This window comes from Danio aesculapii, chromosome 22 (assembly GCF_903798145.1).
Source record: "Danio aesculapii chromosome 22, fDanAes4.1, whole genome shotgun sequence".
NCBI classification, from domain to species: domain Eukaryota; kingdom Metazoa; phylum Chordata; class Actinopteri; order Cypriniformes; family Danionidae; genus Danio; species Danio aesculapii.
Window position 1 is genome coordinate 2,989,227 of NC_079456.1, and position 16,206 is coordinate 3,005,432.

The 16,206-nt window shown below is 37.3% G+C and overlaps 1 pseudogene; it reads left to right on the top strand.

The window, feature by feature from the left end:
• Window positions 1-4,805: 4,805 nt before the first annotated feature.
• On the top strand, window positions 4,806-14,540 carry LOC130216560 (zinc finger protein 253-like; annotated as a pseudogene).
• The last annotated feature ends 1,666 nt before the right edge of the window (window positions 14,541-16,206 follow it).

Here is a 16,206-nt window from a genome sequence, read left to right on the forward strand (position 1 = left end):
CCAAAATCTTGGCCATGAATGGAAGCAGGGATACCGGTCGGTAGTTTTCAAGTAGCGTTTGAGCACTATTGCTTGCATGGTGATTCTCTCACATGCAAAATAATATCCAAGGTCGAAATAAGCATTTTAATATGTAATAACCATAATAATAACCAATTTTACAGCGCCTTGTTTCTCATTTATCGTAGGTCATGGAAATTAAGCTTTTTAGTCAGTGAATATCACGGAATTTGATATTTGGTTTAAAGTGGAAACCCTGTCCTGAAAACATCAGGTTTTGTAGGTAAACATTTGTATGCTAATGAACTTCAGCCATTTGAAAATGGGGTGCAAGTAGGGGTGTTCTGAAAACATTACTGCTGTGATGAGTTGTTAACCGCAGTTATGTGGGGTCATCACAGTTGTTTTTTTTTTGTTTTGGTTTATTTTAGCTTGTGGATATTACATGAGTGTATATTTTGTGATGTATAAAGGCAATAGTCATTCCAGTTTGTCTTCTGTCTTACATTCAAGGGCTTCTTGATGGGAATAAAAACACTTCCCATGCTAGCGACAGTCCAATAAAGATGCAAATTTGAAAACAAAAACAAAACAAACTTGTAGAATCCTCTGTTGTTTATCTTCACAACTGGTTTGCAGGCAGTAAATCATTGATTGGTTGATAAAAACGTCTCAGAAATTTAACCAAGAATGCTATTATTCTAGACATGCCAATACGCATTCTCTGCTTTGATCATATCTGACACTCTTTAATGCCAACAAGTACTTCCAGATACCTGAACACAGAATTAATCTTTCATTTAAGACGTTTTTTTAACATGTACACTTGTTATGGAAGCAGACGGACAAACAAGATGAGTAAGTATAAACGATGTTTATTCCAGCAGTTGAGCATAAACGGATAATTTATGAGAAGTGAATGGAGTTCGGTGGAACTGATGATCCTTTGTGGCAGGTGGGATGACAGACACTGAGGATGACCGAATGCACACACCAGAGGGCTTGCGGGGAAGACAGACTGACGATACACACAACGCTGACAGGACACCGGGAACACTGGACAGACTGGAAGGAAACAGTAATGGTAAGTACAAATGCTGAGATCGAAGGGGAGCGATAACCAGGAGGTGTTTCACTCAGAGTCCGCTTCGTAGGAACGAGACCGGACAATGAGTGAGGTGAGGTGTGTGCTTATATAGTGTGCTAGAGTGATTGGGTGCAGCTGTGCGTGATTAGAACTCAGGTGAAGATGCTCGTTGCGTGATACTGGTGGAAGAGCCTGGCCAATCCGTGACAACACTTAAAAAAAAAAAAAAAAAAAAAAAAAGACTTATTAAAACTTACAAAACTGGATACCAACTACAGTGCAAGCGGAAAGTATTGATAGCACTTCACTTATTCCAAAATGGATTAAATCAATTCATTTCCTCAACATTCTACACACAATCCCCCATAATGACAATCTGAAAATGAGTTTTGAAATTGTTGCAAATTTATTAGAAATAAAAAAGCTGAAAAATCAGATGTCCATCAGTATTCACAGCCTTCGCGCAATACTTTGTTGATACACCTTTGGCAGCAATTACAGCGTCAAGTCTTTTTAAATATGATGCCACACGCTTGGCACACCTGTCTTTGGGAATTTTTGGATGTTCAAAAGACCCACCCCCCACTGACAGTCCACAATTTGGCTCCAATATGAGCTCTTTGTCCCCTTTTTCACAACAATGCCATCATGAATTGAAAAAATAAATAAATAACAGATAGACGAAGGCTTTAATTATTCAAATGGCCAGATTCTTGTTTTTTGTCTATAGTATACAGCTTTTCAATTTAAAACAAGTTTGAACAGATTCTTAATTGAGTTAATAACATATTTAAAGTGGTCATATTCAATTCACTTCACCTTTATTTGTATAGCGCTTATACAATGTAGATTGTGTCAAAGCAGCTTCACATAAAAGGTCACAGTAAATAGGAACAGTGTAGTTCAGTTTGTAGTGTTTAAGTTCAGTTCAGTTTAGCTCAGTTCAGTGTGGTTTAATAATCACTACTGAGAGTCCAAATACTGAAGAGCAAATCCAACGATGCGCAGCTCTACAGATCCTGAACCATGCAAGCCAGTGGCGACAGCGGCGAGGGAAAAAACTTCACTAAAGGCGGAAGTGAAGAAAAAAAACCTTGAGAGAAACCAGGCTCAGTTGGGCACGACCATTTTAATTTCTCCGCTGGCCAAACGTCTTGTGCAGAGCTGCAGTCTTAGTGGCGGAGGCTGGAAGCTGGCCTCAGCGAAGACTCGTCTGTTTCTGGAGCGTCACAGGAATCAGTCTCATGTTCAACCACTCCTCCATGACCACCACAGTAGCTGCTCAGGATACGGCCTGGTCCAGGATATGCAAACCTTGGGATCATCTTGTCGTTGGTCTTGGATCGAATCAGTGACTCTGCATAGTCTGAGGGCCTCAGGAAGAGTATCCCCAGGTGGAAATGGAGAATAAAGAGAATATGATGCAGTTTCTTTGGAGTGTGACCAGCTGTTTGTGTTTATATAAGATCCATATGGTCTCAAATACTAATTCCTCGTTTCCACTGAGCAATATAGTTCAGGGTCAGGGTCATCCCAAAACTTGTCTGAATGTTGACATTGAAATTTTTTTATGCAAGATTACAAAGATACAATATGAACAAGGAGACAAAGAGGGTTACATAAATAAAATTGCAGCAAATTAAACAAGTTTAAATGATTTACAGCACGAAAGCGTTTTACATGTAATGTAATTGTCTTTTAAACAGTTCACTTATAAATCAAAGTCCTTTCTGAAGATAACAAAGTAAGGGTGTTTCTTTGAAAATTAACATTTATTGATTTAAAATTTTGCCAAAAAACAATACATCAATAATAATGTAAAATGAGAATGATCTACATTCAGCGAGTAACCATAGAATATAATTTTTGTGGAGCGTTTTTGACGATCCGTTGTTCCCGCCTCGCCGTGATGACGTCAGCACTGACGCTTTCATTCAGCGCCGAGTCTTCAGAGTTGAGGTGAGTCGTTGACGCTTTTTCTCGACAATAAAACACACTTTACAGTTATTAAAGCGACAATCTGCGACTAGTTTCTGCATTGAGTTCACCTCTATCTGTGTGTCTGCTGACCAAAACAATACAGCAGGCAGAGAGGAGCTCTGAGAGGAAGATATGAGTGAATGTGTTTGGGTTTTTTCTGATTGTTCATTTTTGAACGAGTTATAATATCGCATATTATCCGTGAATATAATTGGAAGCTAGTTTGGCAGATATATGACGTTTAACACTGAAAACTTTGGTTTCTGGTTATCTTAAAAAAAATTCTGATTTGTCCGTTTCTTCACACACAATGGGACATTTTAAAGTGCTTCACGTGGCTTAATTCTAACACTGTACTTGTAATAACCCTAAATACTGTAAAATGGACGAGTCCCAATCATATGAAGTGAAAAACATCAAGTTAAGCGTTTTCTCCCCCATTGAAGTCTATTATTAAGAAAACTTAACGTGGCTTAATGTACCTTCAGGGGCGGACTGGGACAAAAATTCAGCCCTGGCACTGTAGCCACACCAGCCCACATTACCACACGGACACGCACATTGTTAAGGTACGTTAAGATTTTTTCTTATAATAGACTTCAGTGGGGAAAAACACTTAATGTGATGTTTTCCACTTTATCTATGGAATTGGGACTCGTTCTTTTTACTAGGGAAGTAGGGATGCAGCGATATGGATTTTTGGGTTGATATCGATGACCAATAACTCTTTAAATATGGAGGCCGATAAGCGATATATGTATATGTATATATATATATATATATATATATATATATATATATATATATATATATATATATATGTATATGTGTGTGTGTGTATGTATATATATATATATATATATATATATATATATATATATATATATATGTATGTATATATGTATATGTGTATATGTGTATATATATATATATATATGTATATATATGTATATATGTGTATATATATATGTATATATATATATATATGTATATGTATATATGTGTGTATATATATATATATATATATATATATATATATATATATATATATATATATATATATATATATATATAGGCCGATAAAAATAAATATTTCAAAATGTTATATTTTAATATGTACAATTGATTTTATTTTAAAAGCTTCAAAAAAGTTTGATCTGATCTTATGAACTGAAAATCAAAAATAGCAAAATTGTACGGTGATCATATAGACCTTTATTCACAATTTCACATAAATCATCATGCCAAAAATGAATTATTTTCTTTTCTTTGCATAGCAAATTAATATAGCAATTTCGCAATGCTACTTGACTGTTGTGATAATGATATGGCTGCCGATATATTGTGCATCCTTACTTTTTACAGTAGTTGGGGTTAATAACAAGTAAAGTTTGACCGAAATTTGGGTTTCTCTGGTTGATGTTTAGGTATATTAAGCCACGTTAAGCATTTTAAAATGTCCCCAAACAATATAGATATAATAGCAATGTAGTTTCTGATTTGTTATGAATACTTAGGTATTTAAACTATATGTAGGTTTCTATATACACAAAAACATTAGCGTAATTAGTTCATCCTGCAAACACTCAGTATAAAATGAGCTGATCTGCTGCTGATCCTTATGTTTAATGAGTTTTCAAAGTATGAGCCTTTTTCAGAGCTAATAATATAATTTACTTGAGAGCTGCTCTTTTTTCATTCATTTTACTGATGTCTTTAGATCAAAAACAGTGAGAAGATGAGTGATCCAGAACCCTGCAGAATTAAAGAGGAAGAGACTGAAGAACAAATAGGTTTGTGTTTATTCATTACTCTTCAATTATGAGGCGTCCTTGGATGTTCAGACTTGCCAAGTTTGAGTAGGCAGCACAAACTGCATTAAAAATCCTGGAAAATGCTTGATTTTTTTATTATAGTGATTAGGAAAGTGCTTGGATTTTGGACAAAGTGCTTGAACCTGCTTGAATTTAAAATTGCAGGGCTCGAAATTACGACTGTTTTGGTTGCATATGCGCACTAAATTTTATCTATGTGACCTCAAATTATATCTGGGAGCATATGTGCGAGTGCATAAATTGTTGCCGTGCGACCTGTTTTCATTACAAAATGTTCATGGTACGCGCATATTTATGGAGCTAATAATAAGCCAAAACTATCTGAATTAGAATTGTGTTTAGTTGAATTATTAATTAACAATTGTAATTTAATAAAACTGATTTAATGCTATTAAAAATGTTTTAATTTTGTATTTCTTAACTTGATTATTGAACATCTAAAATTAAGACAACTGAATTATTTTAGGTCAGATTTTTCTAGGCATATCTTCAAACTTCAAACAGCTATTTTCAGTAGTTTGTGTAATGAACATACATGCGTCAGTGAACCAAATTCATATCTTTGATTCAATTACATCTCATTGGTTAATCAAACTTAAGCTTTCGGTGTTTTAGTGGATAAAGTGCTGATTCTGTACTGTAATATTATCTTTCAGGTCAGAAATTTTAATTCAAAACATTTTAATAGCATATAATAATCAGTTTTATTAACTTATAATTGTCAATAATTCAAATTCAGATTGTTTTGGCACTGTTAGCTTCATACGTATTTAGGAGACATTCACCCAGAATGCATCTTTGCACCTGAAACACCAAACCAATGACTGTAAAAAATAGCAATGCACATGAAATACCATGAACGGCCGGTCATGAAAGTTTGATACTACACTCAAACAAAATCTGATGTCAGCTCATTTCTTGAGATATCAACTTTAGGTAGAAAGAGACCAAACTTAAAAACATACTTCACCCAATAACTGAACTTTTTTATTTATTTTTAATTCACTTTATGGTGAACTATCCCAATAAATGAGTGCTCTAAAGCAGTGTTTCCCAACCCTGTTCCTGAAGGCACACCAACAGTACACATTTTCAATGTCTCCCTATTCAAATACACCTGAAACAACCCATCAGAACATTAGAAGAGACTTGAAAACCTGAAATGAATGGGTCAGATAAGGGAGACAGCCAAAAGATGTACTGTCGGTGTGCCTTCAGGAACAGGGTTGGGAAACACTGCTCTAAAGTATCCAACAATTCAAGCTGAAATGTCATATTGTCTTTTTTATTGGACAATGGATTTAAATGTGGAAAGTACATACAACATATATGAATGTAATTAACCGTGGTTGTTAGGTGCTGGAAAAGCAGACAAATGCATGTTGAAAGTGCTTGTAAAGTGCTGGAATTTGAAGTTGGAAAAGGTGTAGGAACTATATAACAACTAATATACAGTGTGAATCTTAGCAGACATGATGGCGCTGTGCAGCAAGTCGTTGCACTTTGTTTCCAGTGTGCAAACTTATCGAATATTGTCTGCTAGTCTATAAATATTGTATTATAGATACAAAACCTTTTATTCACACACCTGCTCCTAAACACATTTTGCAGTTTGCACACACTCGAGCCCTGCTAGAAGACAAACTGTTAAAAAAAATCTCCTCTTAAAACGTAACTTATTTAATTTTCAGATGTGATGGTGAAGGAGGAGAGTGAAGAACTGAGTGACGATGAGGAGGAACATCATGTCAAAAGTGAAACTGAAACTCACTCAAATACTGACCATGGAACGAATACGAGAAGTACAGATGTAACAAGTTTCACCTGTATTCAGTGTGGAAAGAGTTTCACTCAGAAATCCGATCTCAGGCGTCACATGATGATCCACACCGGAGAGAAACCTTACAAGTGTTCACACTGCGACATGAGATTCAGTCATTCTGGAAACCTGACAAAACATGAGAGGACTCACACTGGAGAGAAACCGTATCACTGCACTGCTTGTGGGAAGAATTTCACACAATCATCTTCTCTACGAACACACCGAAAAACCATTCACAGTAAGTAGATCATCTGAAGATCCTGTCTATCCAGGTAACATTATTTCGTATAACACAATTAAAGGGGTCGTATGATGTGGTTTTATGGATTTTGGATTGTAACCTGTTTGTCTTTATATAAGATGCCTGTGAAGCGAAATTAGCTCGATTTATGAATATTAATGATCAATAATAACGAGTTATTATTAATATTCTGAATTAACTTATTGTTATTTGGCTAAATAAACATAATGACCTTTAGAAAGGGAATTATAACTACTTGTGAAGTACATTAATCATTTAGAAGTTTTGATTAACTTAAATCAGCTTGTAGCAAAAATCAATAATTAAGTGACTTTTCTGTGAGGTAAACAATACAACATCCAGACGTGATTATAATAGGATTTATTGACTAGTCTGACATATGACGAACAAACGTAAAACATAACAACAAACATAGAACGAAACAAGCAAGAAAATAAGAGTTTAGACAGAAGAATGGCAAATCTACACAACTATTCAGGACCACCAAGATTATAAAAACACCCCTTTTGATAAGGGGCACACAGCTTTAACGCTTAACTAAATACCCGGATTTAGTTGTTCTTTCTCGGCCTCTCATGGATTCTCTGATGCGTGGAGTGATGGAGTCATTTAGGATGACCTTCCTTGATGCGTTGAGCTTGCAATGCAGATCGGAGCATATGCGAGACGCAAACTTTAAACTGAGTTTACTTTGCCGGAAAATAAGAAAAACCTGGACTCGGGCAAGTCACGTGGGTACTGAAATGTAGTCTGCCCCCTCAAGGGGGCACTTCTGGAGAGCTTCTTTCAAGACCTTTTCTGCCCAGAGCTTGGGCGTAGATCGGTTTTAACTGTTGGCCAAGTCACACCCATCTTCTACTGACTGACATATGGTTTCGTGGCAAAGTTTGAGCGGGAGATTTTCTTTGTCTCTGGACCGCTCCTATGCATAATGAGGGACCTCCCTCAACACACAGATTGACCTTAACTATGAGCATTAAATAATGTTATTATCATGCACTCAGCATCATGTGTTGTAAAATAGCAGGAGAAGTGTAATGATACTAAACACGACATTCTAAACACACATTAGCTAGCATCTAGGCATTTCTATACTGTATAAGGCTCAAAAAGGACTTTATTAAAGGATGCATATACTGTTTTAACTACTTTCGTATACTTTTCGTATATTTTATAGGTTGCAAACACACATTACATATCATTTGGAGTGAGTTTAAAGTTCTAATAATTATTTTCTTCGAATCTGGAGGGGGCTTTGGAATGTGATTGGGTTTGTAAAAGCTGGAAGGAGGGAATTTACTCCGTTTCCCGATCTGCAATATAGGTTAAACAGTGGCAATGAGTCCCCAGCATCTAATAAGCATCTCAGGATGCACAGGGACCTTTGCTCCAGACATCCTGGAGCCCAAAAAACAAACTTTTAAGCCAGAATAAAATATGGGCTAAAGAAGGTGACTCCCTTTCTTCAGCTGCGGCCCATATGTTACACCTGGTTTCCACTGAGCAGTAAAGTTTAGGGTCAGGTTTCCCAAAAACAATGTACGTTGGCTCTTAAGAGAGTTCTGTATGTGAAAGGTTACGGATGATCCTTACAATACCACATGCATTTCCAAACAAATTGAAAATAATGCGAGAATTTGTAAAAGGGCCACGAACCCCCCCCCCCACCCCCCCACCCCCTGCCCCCCTGTCTCAGCGGGGTGTTTCACACCTTTGGTATGAAAAAGTCAGGAAAGTGGGTGAGTCCAGCTCTGTTTAGGTGGGAGTGTAGGGGTTGGAAAAGAGGGAAGGGTTTGCATAAAAATGGGAGTTTCAGTTCGGGCACGCGCTGATTTTCACAGAGGCAAAACAACACAAAGACGCAGGAGAGAAAGACAGTGACTGTGTTTACATAGACATCAGTAATCAAATTATTTGCCAAATTATTAACTGCAGTTTAGCACTTTCACTTTCATTCTGGAACATGTCATTCATGCCCCCATGACAACGTGATATTTGATTCGTGGAGCTGCTGGAAGAGTTTAGTTTCATTGGAATGTTTGATACTGCACGAGTAATGAGAAAAAAAACCTCTGCATTTCTTGGTAACTTAGATGCACTCAGTAGGTAGCGTCAGAAAGCTGTGTGTGTATAGACTATCCTGTCACCAAATGCGGTGGAAATCCAACATGACTGAATTCGTTTGATTGCGGTGTTTACGTGTTTACACTCGGAGAGCAGCATTTACAGCGGATCTTTAGTCTATAATATTGTAAACGATATTAACGTACTGTAAACTGAGTAACTAAATCATTTTGTCTACGGTCCTGTCTTTTAAAAACTGAAAGAGTACTGCTGACGATACCACTAACTTTGCCTCTGAATAAACATAAACAAAGACCACTGATCACACACTTACCAAATAAAGACAGGACGATCAACACCACTGGAGACGCGTCTTTTTAAAAGGAGACTAGTGGGCAATCTGGATTTCACCATTTTCAGATGCAAAAAGCTCTCGGGTAAAAAATTTTCCTTACAAACATATTTTTATTGCATGTTAGCAGACCACTGTAATCCCACATAGTGGTCTAGCTGCGCTCTCAGTAGCGGAGAATTGAAACAAAAACCTCAGTTGCAGCACATTTATAAACGCAACACTGATGACCCTCTGCCGTCTGAACACTGTTGGCGGATGTAGTACGTCCGAATTCCATTCATACTTTTCACATTCATACTGTAAAGAATGTACTTTTCTAACGACCGAGTAGTTCGTTTAAATTCAAATGCAGTACCTACTGAGTAGTTTCGGATGCAGCATGTCTATAAAGACAATCAATGCTTTTTCCCGTGTCATACATTTGATAACAGACATGAGTATGAATTGTTTGCAGTGCTGGGTTATCCGCTGGATAAAATCTATGCCACAGTAATTTATGAGTGAATGATTACTTGGCACGGTGGGTAGCACAATCACCTCACAGCAAGGAGGTTGCTGGTTTGAGCCCCTGCGGGGTCAATTAGCGTTTCTGTATGGAGTTTGCATGTTCTCCCCTTGCTCGCGTGGGTTTGCGTGCTTTAAAGATATGCTGGATAAGTTGGCGGTTCATTCTGCTGTGGCTACCCCAGATTAATAAAGGGACTAAGCTGAAAAGAAAATTAATGAATGAGTAAATTATTATTCTTTCCCAATTTTATAAATTACAAAAATATGTATTAATATATAATATGACAATGAAAATAACAATACTTACTTTTTCCCAATGTTAGGATGCTGTGAGGAATGTGGATCTATAAAGGACAGGGAGTTGGGAAGGGGATTTTTAAATTTATTAGCAAATGTTTTGGCTTGGCAGCAGTATTTGTCTTGATTTTGACGATACTCCGTTGTTCCCGCCTCGCCATGATGACGTCGGCACTGACGCGTTCATTCAGCGTCGAGTCTTCAGAGCTGAGGTGAGTCGTTGACGCTTTTTCTCGTGTTTAAACAACAATAAAACACACTTTATAGTTTATTAAAGCGACAATCTGCGACTAGTTTCTGCATTGAGTTCACCTCTATCTGTGTGTCTGCTGACCAAAACAATACAGCAGGCAGAGAGGAGCTCTGAGAGGACAATATGAGTGAATGTTTGAGTTTTTCTATTAGTGTTCGGTTGTTTTCTCTTGGATAATAATAATCGCAAAATGTGATAGTAGGTCTAATGAGAAATTTAATCTCTGTATTTGCAGTGGGAATTTAAACTATATATATATATATATATATATATATATATATATATATATATATATATATATATATATATATAGTTATGCAAAAAATGATGGTAAACTAGAGAGGTTAAACCTGCAAACACTAATTATAAAGTGAGCTGATCTCCTGATCCTAAATTCCTTATTCTATGTTTATAATATTCATCAATGTAATTATATATATATATTATATATATATATATATATATATATATATATATATATATATATATATATATATATATTATCCGAAATTTACTTTATCATTATAAAGATGACTTCAGATCTACAAATTGCCACATTAAATTAAATTTATTGGTTTGGTCGGCGCCAGTGGTGTAGTGGGTTGGTGCGTCGACACATGCACTGCGGTGCTCGCGGCGACCCGAGTTCGATTCCTGCCTCGTGGTCCTGTGCTGATCCTTCCCCTCTCTCTGCTCCCCATGCTTTCCCATCAATAAACTCTACTGTCCTATACTATAAAGGTGAAAACCCTGAAAAAATAATTTTAAAAAATAATTTCAAAAATGTATTGGTTTGTACAGACTTCAGCAAATCATATAAGTGTATTGTATAAATGGTTGGTTTAATATTCTCACATTCTCTTATTTAACGTGCCTATATTGTTTACCATGCTACATTGAATATTGGGGCTTAAATCGCATTTAAGCGTGTCTCCAAAACAACATAAACCATTTAATTTATCAAACAGTGTTGTACTTTGATAGTCATTGGCTGCTGATATGATTTCCCCATTTAGAATTTGCAATAATACTTTTCTGAAATTAGATTTTAAAGGAGAATGTCTGAATGTATGAATATAAAGCCAACTTTACCCCAACTCATGTAACTATCAAAGGGATTTATTCCATCAATCAGTATAAATACTCAGATTTCTCTGTTTCTTCTCCTGAAGCTCTGCCACCATCAGTGAAAGACAAAGACAGAGTTTATTGAAGGACAGTGAGAAGATGAGTGATCCAGAACCCTGCAGAATTAAACAGGAAGAGACTGAAGAACTAATAGGTTTGTGTTTATTCATTACTCTTCAATTATGAAGCTGAACAACAGTGTAGTTGTTTTTTCAACATGTAAGTTTGTATTACATACACACCAACACACTTGCAATGACTGCATAGATGTGACAACAATAAAGCTGTAAAATAAAATATTTTCTAAATGTTATTAATATGAATACTACAATGTCTCATAGTTTGATATGATTATATTCATAGTTGATTGTTTATTATGATTATTATCTTCAATCGATATCATGCATTGCATTCTAAATTTTCAATCTACATCACGTGATTGCACGATTTCGTTTCCTGAATATTATTGTGGCCCGTTTCCACTGAGTGGTGCGGTATGGTACGCTTTTATGTCCGTTTCCACTGTCAACAGGTACCAAAAAGCAAACGTACCGTACCACTTTGGGTACCTAGCATAACAAATGGGTACCAAAAGGCTGGAGCTAGACTCGCAGCTGAACACTATTGGTTACGAGAAACGTAACCAAGCCAGGAGAATGAAAACAAAGGAACTGCCATTTTTAAATACACAGCTGAGACATTACACCGTAATAATATATTACATATAATAACGAGCCATGGTCGACCCGAGCTCAAACAAACCTTGTCATTTGATCTTTATTTACTTATTCCGTATGGCGCACAACATCCGCATAACTTCTACCTTTCTTAGCATGTCCAGAAGTTCAACTTTTTGTGCGATAGTTAGCAGGGGCGAAAAGTTGCAAACATGCAGTACAGCACTTCAGAGTCACACTGCTGGCGATCGAAGATTTAAGTAAATTTGGCAAGCTGAACACATCTGTACTGCACAGGAGACACGACACGGAGGAGATTGATTGACAATGGTTTACAGCCAGTTAGGACATAATACACGATGAGCTGTAGAAAAAAAGCATGAAGTTGCATGAAAGACTGCGAAAAGTGTGAACCGCGTTATAGCGAGGTACCACTGTGTGTATATACAGTTGAAACCAGAAGTTTACATACACTCTAAAAAGGAACATAACTCATACTAAACCTTTACTATTTTAGGTCAGTTAAGATTACCTAAATGATTTACATTTGTTAAATGCCAGAATAATAATTTTTAATTAATTTCTAGACAGTCAAAAGTGTACACACATTTCCTTGTTATTTTTTTTAGCTTTGCTTTTAAACTGTATAACTTTGGTCAAATGTTTGGGCATCCTTCCACAAGCTTCTCACAATAGTTTGCAGGAATTTTGGCCCATTCCTCCTGACAGAATTGGTGTAACTGAGTCAGATTTGTAGGCTGTCTTGCTCACACAAGCTTTTTCAACTCTGCCCACAAATTTTCTATAGGGTTGAGTTCAGGGCTTTGTGATGGCCACTCTCCATTCACTCTGTTGTCCTTTAAAGCACATTTTAACTAATTTGGCAGTATGCTTAGGGTCATGGTCTGTTTGGAAGACCCATTTGTGGCCTGATTTCCTGGCTGATGTCTTGAGATGTTGCTTCAGTATTTCTACATAATGTTCTTTCCTCATGATGCCATCTATGCTGTGAAGTGGACCAGTCCCTCCTGCAGCAAAACAGCCCCCCAACATAATGCTGCCGCCCCCATACTTAACAGTTGGGATGGTGTTCCTAAGCTTGGAAGCTTTCCCCTTTGTCCTCCAAATGTAACACTGGTCATTATGGCCAAACAGTTCAATCTTAGCTCCATCAGACCACAGGACATGTCCTCCAAAAATGAGTCTTTTCCCAGTGTAATTTAGGATATTGTAATCTGGCTTTTGTGTTGATTCTGGCTTGTTGATTTTCCCATGTTGTCACACAAGGAAGCGGTGTGTGTTTGAGGTTTTCCTTAAATACTATTCTACAGTTGTGCCTCTAATTAACTCAAATGTTGTCCATTAGCCAATCAGAAACTTCCAAAACCTTGACACCATCATCTGAGCTTTTTCAGAGGCGTAATAATTCAAGAAAAGTTATAACAATTTCTCAATAAATATCTCTCTCATTATTCTGCTATTAAGCAAAAGAGAAACTAAATGTGATAATCCTAACTTACCTAAAAGAGAAAACGTTAGTCCCATTACATCTGACTTCTTTGCTTCTGCTTCTGCTTTCAAACTGTGTATATATATATATATATATAAACAAAACAATATATAACAACTAATAAATGAGTGTGACTTTTAGCAGACATGATAGAACTGTGCAGTGTGTCGTTGTGCTTTCTTTCCAATGTGCAAACTCGTTGACTCTCATCTCCTACGCTATAAATTACTCAACCGTGAATGACGTGTGGATAGAAACTGCAGTAGTTTTTTTTCATGCACGTTTTGCAGTTCGCACACATCTATTTTTAGTAAGAAAACTAGCACATTTCAGCCCTGCAGACTGCTAATCTCTTAAAAAACTAGCCTCTGAAAATGTTTTTTATTTGCTGAATTTTCAGACGTGATGGTGAAGGAGGAATGTGAAGAACTGAGTGAAGATGAGGAGAAACATGTCAAAAGTGAAGAAGAAACTCAATCAGAGACTGAAGACACAGCTGTAAAAAGCTTTCACCTGCACTCAGTTGTGGAAAGAGTTTGTTAGGCGCAAGCACTGTCTCAATATTCACTCGAGGAGCCACACTGGAGAGAAACCGTACAAGTGTTCACGCTGGCGACAATGAGATTCATCGTGCACAACACCTGAAATTACATCATAGGATTCACACTGGAGAGAAACCGTATATCACTGCACTGATTGTGGGAAGAGTTTCACACAGATATCTTCGCTACGAACACACACAAAAACCATTCACAGTAAGTAGATCATATTAAGATTCAGCCTTTCCAGCTCATATTATTTAGGATAATTGTGGAGTTGATAATGCATTTAAAGGGGTTGTATGAGGCGGTTTCATGTTTTCATTTTTCTTTGGATTGTGACAAGAGGCTTGTGTTTATATAATGGCCTGTTTCCCATAAGTGGTACGGTACACTTCGGTATGCTTTTATAGCCATTTCCACTGTCAAATGGCTCGTTTCCACTGACTGGTACGGTATGGTACGGTTCGGTTTGGTACGGGTCACCTTTATCAGGCTTGCGTTTCACTAACAAAGGTACCCTTTTGGTGGAGCGTGGTGTAATGACAGAAAGTTTCAGTCGACGTCATTCTCGCTCAAGGAAATGTCTACAATTAAGCTGTACGGGTCACTTATATCATATGAGAAGCACTTCTCATAACACAGATGCTTATACACATAAATACTTGTTGTAGAAAGTTTATACTAACTTTTCAATGAACATGAGTTGATTATAACTGCAGATCAATGACAGTTGCGAAACAGCCTACTGTAACGTCTGTAAATATATAAAATAAATAAATAAATGAACATATATTAAACACATACAGCCCCTTACAGGCTCCGATATGTCCCAACTACAGAAGAACACACAGCAGACATTTTAATCAGTATTTGGGTTCAAAACAACACAAATATAGCCTACAGTCAGTGTAAACCTCTCATCTGTGTCTGTAATCTTCAGCAGCACAGTAAACTCTGTAGAGAGTAATTCTGTCATTCCCGGTTCATATTAGTCCAAAAGGTGAAGATAATAAGTTAGTTAATCATGCATTTTGTTCATGTTTGCTGAAAAATAACGTGCTCTTTTTTGCCGGCTTCTCCTTTGTTTCTTTCGCGCTTCACTCCTCGCGTTTGTCAGCGTCTGACAGGATCGGGTTTCAAAAGCATGTCAATAATCAAGCGCAGGTTATTATCATCAGCTCAAGAAGTTTGTTATTTCAGATATAATGTTAGACGCGCGCAAGCGCTAGCAAGAAAGCGAAACCGCTCGCGCTTCAGACTGGCTCGTAAAAAACTACAGGGCACAGGGTAAATCTGCTCTACTCCATGGATTTGTGGCTGTTTATCAAGACAAACACAAGGTTTGTTTGAGCCCGGATCGACCATGGCTCGTTATTATATGTATAATCATTCCGCTGTAATGTCTCGGCTCGTCGGCTGTGTATTTCAAACATGGCGGGCTTTTTGTTTTCATTCTGGCTTTGTGCGTAAGCGAATGACGCCTCTCTGTAAACCAATAGCGTTCAGCTGCGCGTGTGGCTCCGCCTTTTGGTACCCTTTCTCGTGTTGGTACCCTTTCGAAAGGGTGCCGAAAAAGCTGGTACGGTACGGTTCGGTACGCTTTTTGACAGTGGAAACGGCCATAAAGCGTACCAAACCGAAACCGTACCACTCAGTGGAAACGGGCCTAAAGGTACCAAAAGTGAACCGTAATCATACCATGTTTTGGGCTACCCTTTGCAAACATACGCTTTGAAATGGGCCCATTAGATGCCCGATTTCACTGAGGAGTACAGTTCAGAGTCAGGTTTCCCAATAACAATGTACATTGGTTCTTAAGAGAGTTCTGTATGTCAAAGGGTAAGAATGTTCCTTGCCATGCCACATGCGTTTCCAACACAAAGGAAA